Source organism: Ostrea edulis, chromosome 5 (assembly GCF_947568905.1).
Source record: "Ostrea edulis chromosome 5, xbOstEdul1.1, whole genome shotgun sequence".
In the NCBI taxonomy this organism is placed as follows: Eukaryota; Metazoa; Mollusca; class Bivalvia; order Ostreida; family Ostreidae; genus Ostrea; species Ostrea edulis.
In genome coordinates, this window is record NC_079168.1 from 85,172,433 (window position 1) to 85,179,622 (window position 7,190).

Genomic DNA, 7,190 nt, shown 5'->3' on the forward strand with positions numbered 1-7,190 from the left:
TTCAGTCCATATCGGGGCTTTTAAATTTTGCATGTAGAGTCATAGCTCCAGTTAGGACTTTCTGTCGACGATTAACCGATGCAACAATCGGCCTTGGCAAACCACACCACCATACCCGGGTAACATCAGAACTGAAAGCTGACCTTCAAGTCTGGCTCACCTTCCTTCAATCATTTAATGGTATATCAGTCATTACAAAGAGCATATGGGTCACTCTTAAACTTTACACTGACAATGCAGGGGGAGATTCGGTGGTTTTGGGAATATTTTTGCAGGCAAGTGGGCATACGCTCAGTGGCCCAGTATTTGGTTTGCACGAGACATGACCATTTTAGAGCTCTTCCCAGTCCAGGTAGCTATTGAATTGTGGAAGCATCAATTTGCCAACTACAGAATCTTATTTTACATTGACAATATGTCATCAACAAAACAACATCAAGGTCACCTAGGGTCATGAAAATTGTAAGAAAATTGGTTCTAACATGTCTCAAGCATAATATCTTAATTAAAGCAAGACACATACCATCTAAGTTAAATTTGATCGCGGATTGTCTCTCGTTCACAGTGGGGCAAATTCCGACGACTAGCACCGACAGCAGATTCATGGCCAACATTATTTCCCAAGAACATTTGGGAAATTTAAGAAGTGAGGCAAACAGGCTTGTTCAGGGTTCCCTCTCAGTCAACACATATAAAGCTTATCAGGAGGCTTTTACCAATTTCAAAATATTCTTGAGTAACTGTGGGATTGCATTGGTTTTTCCTATTCCCATCGACCACTTGCTTAAATATTATTGCCCATTTCAGGTACAGCTTATAGAACAGCTGCACTATACATTAGTGCCCTATCATATCAAATTAAGAGACATACATGGTATCAATCCATCATTTATTGTCAAAAACCCTTGCAGTGTCTTCATAAGAAGCGAGGTATCACTGTAGATCCACGAATCCCATTAACGATATCTATTTTGCAATGACCCTGCATGGATAACCAATGAAAGGTGAAGATAACGAACAGTGATCAATCTCATAACTCCTATAAGCAATACAAAATAAATAGTCGGACAAACACGGACCCCTGGACACTACAGAGGTAGGAGCAGGTGTCTAGGAGGAGTAAGCATCCCCTGTCGACCGGTCACACCCGCCGTGAGCCCTATATCCTGATCAGGTAAACGGAGTTATCCGTAGTCAAAATCAGTGTGCCAAGAACGGCCTAACAAACGGTATGAAACACGTCAGACAGCATTTGACCCAATGATAGATTGTATTGACGAACTAGATACATAACAATACATAATGAATAACCCAGCATTGCCATCAGTCTGTAGATCACCCTATGAGATAGTGTTATTTTCCACAATTTTTTCAATTGCATATCACGACTTGCTTAGGGTTAGTGAAGTCTTGTCTATCCATAGGGCACACACTTCTATTACTAAGAACAATGTCAGCATTCTAATTCCCAGGTCTAAAACTGACCAAATTGGAAATACAACTACATTGCAGATTTACAAACAAGCCAATTCTGATACTTGTCCAGTGCAGTGGGTACTCAAGTTTTTACAGGTGCGCCCTAACAATGGCTCCATTTTATTTTTCATTCATATGGATAACAAAGATGTATCAAGATACCAGTTTAATTGCATGCTACAGAAAACACTTCAATTTAATGACATTCAGGGACATTTTAGACCACATGATGTGACCGGTCGATAGGGGTTGCTTACTCCTTCTAGACACCTACTCCTACCTCTGGTGTGTCCAGGGGTCCGTGTTTGCCCAACTATCTATTTTGTATTGCTTATAGGAGTTATGAGATTGATCACTGTTCGTTATCTTCACCTTCATAGGAGTTATGATATTGATCACTGTTCGTTGTCTTCACCTTTATAGGAGTTATGAAATTGATCACTGTTCGTTATCTTCACCTTTATAGGAGTTATGATATTGATCACTGTTCGTTGTCTTCACCTTTATAGGAGTTATGAAATTGATCACTGTTCGTTGTCTTCACCTTTATAGGAGTTATGAGATTGATCACTGTTCGTTGTCTTCACCTTTATAGGAGTTATGAAATTGATCACTGTTCGTTATCTTCACCTTTCATATCTTTAGAATAGGTAGAGTTACAGATATGGCCAAACAAGGGGTTTCAGATTCAGAAATTAAATCTTTGGGAAGATGGGAGTCAAATGCTTTTCAAAACTACATAAGATTATAATGTAATAGTATAGTAAAATAGAATACAGGCTAATTTTGCCAAAGTATTCCAGGTTTCAAGACAGTTTGGATAGTAGGATTTTCAATACCTTATTGGGCTGGTGAGGAGGCACGGAGGAGACTGGGCGGAAAGAACCTCAATCTAGGGGTTGACATCATTTGGAAGGGAATAAGAGGGCTGAAATGGCAAGACTTTGACAAACTGTTGCGGAACTCAAGCATCAACCACAACCAGATGTATTGTTTATCCATGCAGGGTCAAATGATCTAATAACATCTGGCAATACTGCTCTATGATTTTCACACGAAATTCAATGTTGTTGGTATCGCTATAATGTAATGCTTCAAAAACCGTAGTTTATTTGGTCAGCAATGCTTCCCCGTCTTTACTGGTATGGTGCACCTCTAGGTAAGGGTGGGGCTAAGATTGATTTAAAACGGCGCAAGGTTGATAAGGCTATTAGAAAATTGGTTACATCTGAAGTTAATGGAGCTTGCATTGTTCACGACAGAAATATCAATGTTCATCAAACCAGTTTATTTAGATATGACGGAACTCATTTATCTGAAAGTGGAAACAAAGCTTACTTAAATAATAGACAGGGTGGTTTGGAATTTATTTCAGGGGGAAAGGGCAAAATGTTCCCTCCTCAATAGTTTGCGGGATCTTGTCATTTCTGATTGGTTCCTATAACCTGTCATTAGTTTAGAGTAGATGTATATTATCCAAGAGCAAATTTTGGTGAGGAACATAATATCGATGTTTGTGGCAGGGTCAAGAGAGACACCATTCATGTTCAAGCTTAACCTGTTGTCTCTGCCCATCTACATCAAAGCACGAAGGATGTCTCATGGCTGTGTGTGTTAACATGGAAGTTTAATGCCATTGAGCAAATGTTTGGAATAACTGGAAACTGCTTGGGACCTGCAGCATTTCAGTGCTCAGACCCCCTCTACCTCTATAAAAGGAGGAGAGGCTACAGGCTGGTTGGTGTTAAAGTTCTAAATCAGGTAGCAAGCCAGAGACAGGGTGTAAAAGCTGTGCAGCTTGTGTGCCTAGCCACCATGCGTGTCAGGCATGAGGTTCCATGGCACTCGCATCTAAGCGAGGCCACTAGTTTGCCCGTTGGTTTATGGTATCCTAGTTGTCTCCCTTGACTCCTACTAAATTTTGCGATCAGTTTCATCCAACACTGTGTGTATTGTGTTTTTGTGATGTGATTGCTAATAAATTATGTAAAGTACAAATTAGTGTTTTCAATTCTCACAAGCGGATGAAAGATAATTCAATAACATTGTGAAAAGGCAGACAAAGCAAACTATCATTGGCTGCAATCTTCAATTAATATAAGGTTATGACCGTGTAGGAAATTATTTTGGAGAATAATGTCCGAGGTTTCCAACAAAATTTCGTTATGATACAATGTATATATGCTGTCCTTCAACAATTCCTACAATGTGGTAATAATTTCTATTTACGACGGTGATGTTTGCAACATATACAAAATCAAGTTCCTTTTTATAAGGCCTGCAACCATTGCGAGTGATGTCATGGTATTAAATATCCAATAAACCATTTGACGCAACAATGGGTTTTTTTTATATGAGTGGTAGAATAATGTACGTATTTGTGTCGGTATAATTTACTTGATTATCTTTCTTCCAGATAATTAAGACCACCAAACTATCGATCGAAAACATCGCGAGGACGCTACTCTGTATTTCCGCATCCATCTCTGTCACAAAATACACACTGCGGGTACATTTTATCTACCCTCTGTCAGCCATTCTGATGACGTCACCGTTCCCACAAAAACCGGAATTTTTTTTTCCCTGCAATAATAATGGTAGGGGTCTATACCACACCATGGTATTTAGACACCCACTATCATTATTAAAGATAAAATTATCGGTTCATATGCTGTTTCCTCTGCACCAGGTATATCATTGCCAGACATACGAGTATAAAGAACATTCTCTAGACACTCTGAGACGAACTTCCCGTGGCAGTTTGGGATACATTTGACATTTCTGTTGTGTTGTGAGTACCTATAAAAACAAGTAGTAATTAGGATGTTATATCATCTTTCAGCTAGGGTTTCATGCAGGTATATTTTCTTCGATTATTTGAAAATGTATAATACAATAAAATAATATTTAAATTTTGGCCATAAAATTATTCCAGGGACCGTTTTGCAATGTGGAGATCTCTGCAAAGATTAGACGTGTTAAGCTTGCCACTCCAGTACTAATAATTGACGAAGATCTAGACAACGTGTAGGTGCTTCTCCGGTGCGCTCTGTGTTAATGGATGAGATTAGAGACTACAAGGAATGTTGAAGGAATGTTCCTTACCTATTCACCACGCTCTCGTCATCAAACTCACTGTTATTGTGATCAATTATTGCTGATTAAGTGTACGGCGATCTAAATTATTTGAAGAATTCGCATACATGCAGTACTTAGTGTTCAAAGCAACGTCATTTAGGCAGATGTAGTCAGCGCGGAATATATATGAGAAAGCGAAATGTTTTCAGTAGCCCACCTCCCCAATAAACCAAATGTAAAATAAGTGATGAACTATAGTTTTGCACTTTTAAAAATGCAACTTTTTGAACTTTACCTCTAAACTTTACACCAACCACTGCCCGTCTGACTTAGTTCCCCTTGCAGTTATCGATGTGTTTTTAAAAGTATAAACGATTTTTGGTGGATTTCGACATTACTGGTATACACATTTGCAATTTATTGTGATGCTGCACTTTTTAAAAAAAAAAAAAAGGCAAATTTATGGGAAATAAATGAAGATACAGTAGATATTAACACAAGATAACATTTTACACTAATTGAAAATAATGGTCTTAGTCGTAAATCCTTCCGTAGAATGCTCAATTGTAGTAACTGAGCGCACCACGATCCAATAATAAACAACAGGTGCTTGTTGTCTCGTGATTTATTTATCATTATATTTTTTGGTCCCGCAAAACAAGTGTTTGTATTGGTCAAAGTATTTGACATGAACGGAGACTAGCTGTCCATAAATAAATAACTAAATAAATAAGACTAACAAAATAAAAAAAAACCGCAGTCAATAATTCCTTCTGTATATTTATAAGTCAATAAAATAATGATCGAATTTCGTCATCATTCAGACAAATTAGAAGATACAGTATGTGTCATAAATGCATATTCTATTTAGTTATGAAACATGTGGGCCATGAAGCCGCATAAGTCTTTCTTACATCTCTAACATGAAAACGTGAAGATAACGAACAGAGATCGATCTCGTAAATCCTATAAAGAATACAAAATAAAGAGAAAGGCAAACACAGACCCCTGGACAGACCAGATGTGGGGTCACGTGCCAAGAAGGAGTAGGCATCCCCTGTTGACCGGTCACACCCGCCGTGAGCCCTATATCCTGATCAGGTAAACGGAATAATCCATAGTCAAGATAAGATGTAAAGAACGATCTAACAATTAACGACCATATCGAAGTTGTGAAATGCTGAATTTAAACGAGACTGTTGAAACCTCTGTAACAAGAACTAATTTGTCAGTAGTCTGCCTTGACTTAAAATTGATCATACGAAGAACATGTTCTCGCGTATCGAATCAGTTGAGAGACATAAACAGGTGATGATGGAATATTGTTTCAGAAATATATGAACTTGACAATGGAGAAGCTGAAGTCATCCCGTTTGTCATAAAGTTAAGTTGTCAGTTTGCCGTTAACAGTTATGTTGAATATCCAACTATGTGTTGTCAGTTTGCCGTTAACAGTTATGTTGAATATCCAATTATGTGAAAGCCTCGGTGGTGTCTTTTATTTCAAGTTCAATGGGGGTACAACGATCGACATACGAATGGAATTGAGCATTGTTAATGGATAAAACGTCGTCGATATACTTTTATCTAAATGAGATATTCTCTTCTCATGTGGACGCCTTTGAATACCAGGGTATATTCTGCCTCATAAGAAAGGAAACCAGCTTATACAGGAGCACAATTCTAACAGACTGTCGGAAGACCTGATCACCAACACTAAAACAGTGGCTAGGGAACTTGCATTATAGGGTACAGATACTATATTTTCAGTGAAACTCATTGCGTAGTAAAATATCTCATTTAAGTACCGAGTCTCCACAGTAAGAAAAATCTATCAAAACTTTGAAATAAGTCTTAAAATAGACAAAACTAACAGAATATAATAGGACAAAATTGTAACAAAGGCTAATATTTTTACAATTTATGTCTGCTCTAATGGAATTTCAAGGTTTTTTGATATAAAAAGGTTATATCAAAATTACATGTAACACGGGGAGGGGGGCGGGGGGGGGGGGGCAAAAAAAACCGGAACCGCGACATCCACTTTTGTGGGTGTTGAAAGAATACATACCCCCCCCCCCCCAAGACATCTCAACGCACTTACTAAGAGAAGATCCCATCCTTTAAAACCTTTTGATAAAATGTAATGAATAATTTCCAAAACCATACTCTCTCTTAAATAACCGGCGAGAAAATTATGATAATGCGCAAAATTTCATGTTTTTTATGAAATGGTATTCATAAGTTCAGAGAGTATTAGTATGGAGCAACTGACGTTATACATATACATGGATATATATATAGAGAGAGAGAGAGAGAGAGAGAGAGAGAGAGAGAGAGAGAGAGAGAGAGTATATTTACAAACTCTATTTTGACTGGGGAAAATAAGTTTTGAACCGACAGAATGGTTTTTGGTGAGGACGTTCGACTCACACTAAAACGTCGATAATTTCGCATGCAGAAAAGCTTCAATGGGTCAACATGTAACGATTCATCTCCTCATGAAACAAAATGTTTGCAAGACAAAAGTCATTTAACCCTTTATACAGTAGCAATACTGTAAAAACCAACTTCGAAATTGTTTATATCCACAATTTTGCTCAAGGAACGTAGGAATGACAAGTTCGGTAATTCAC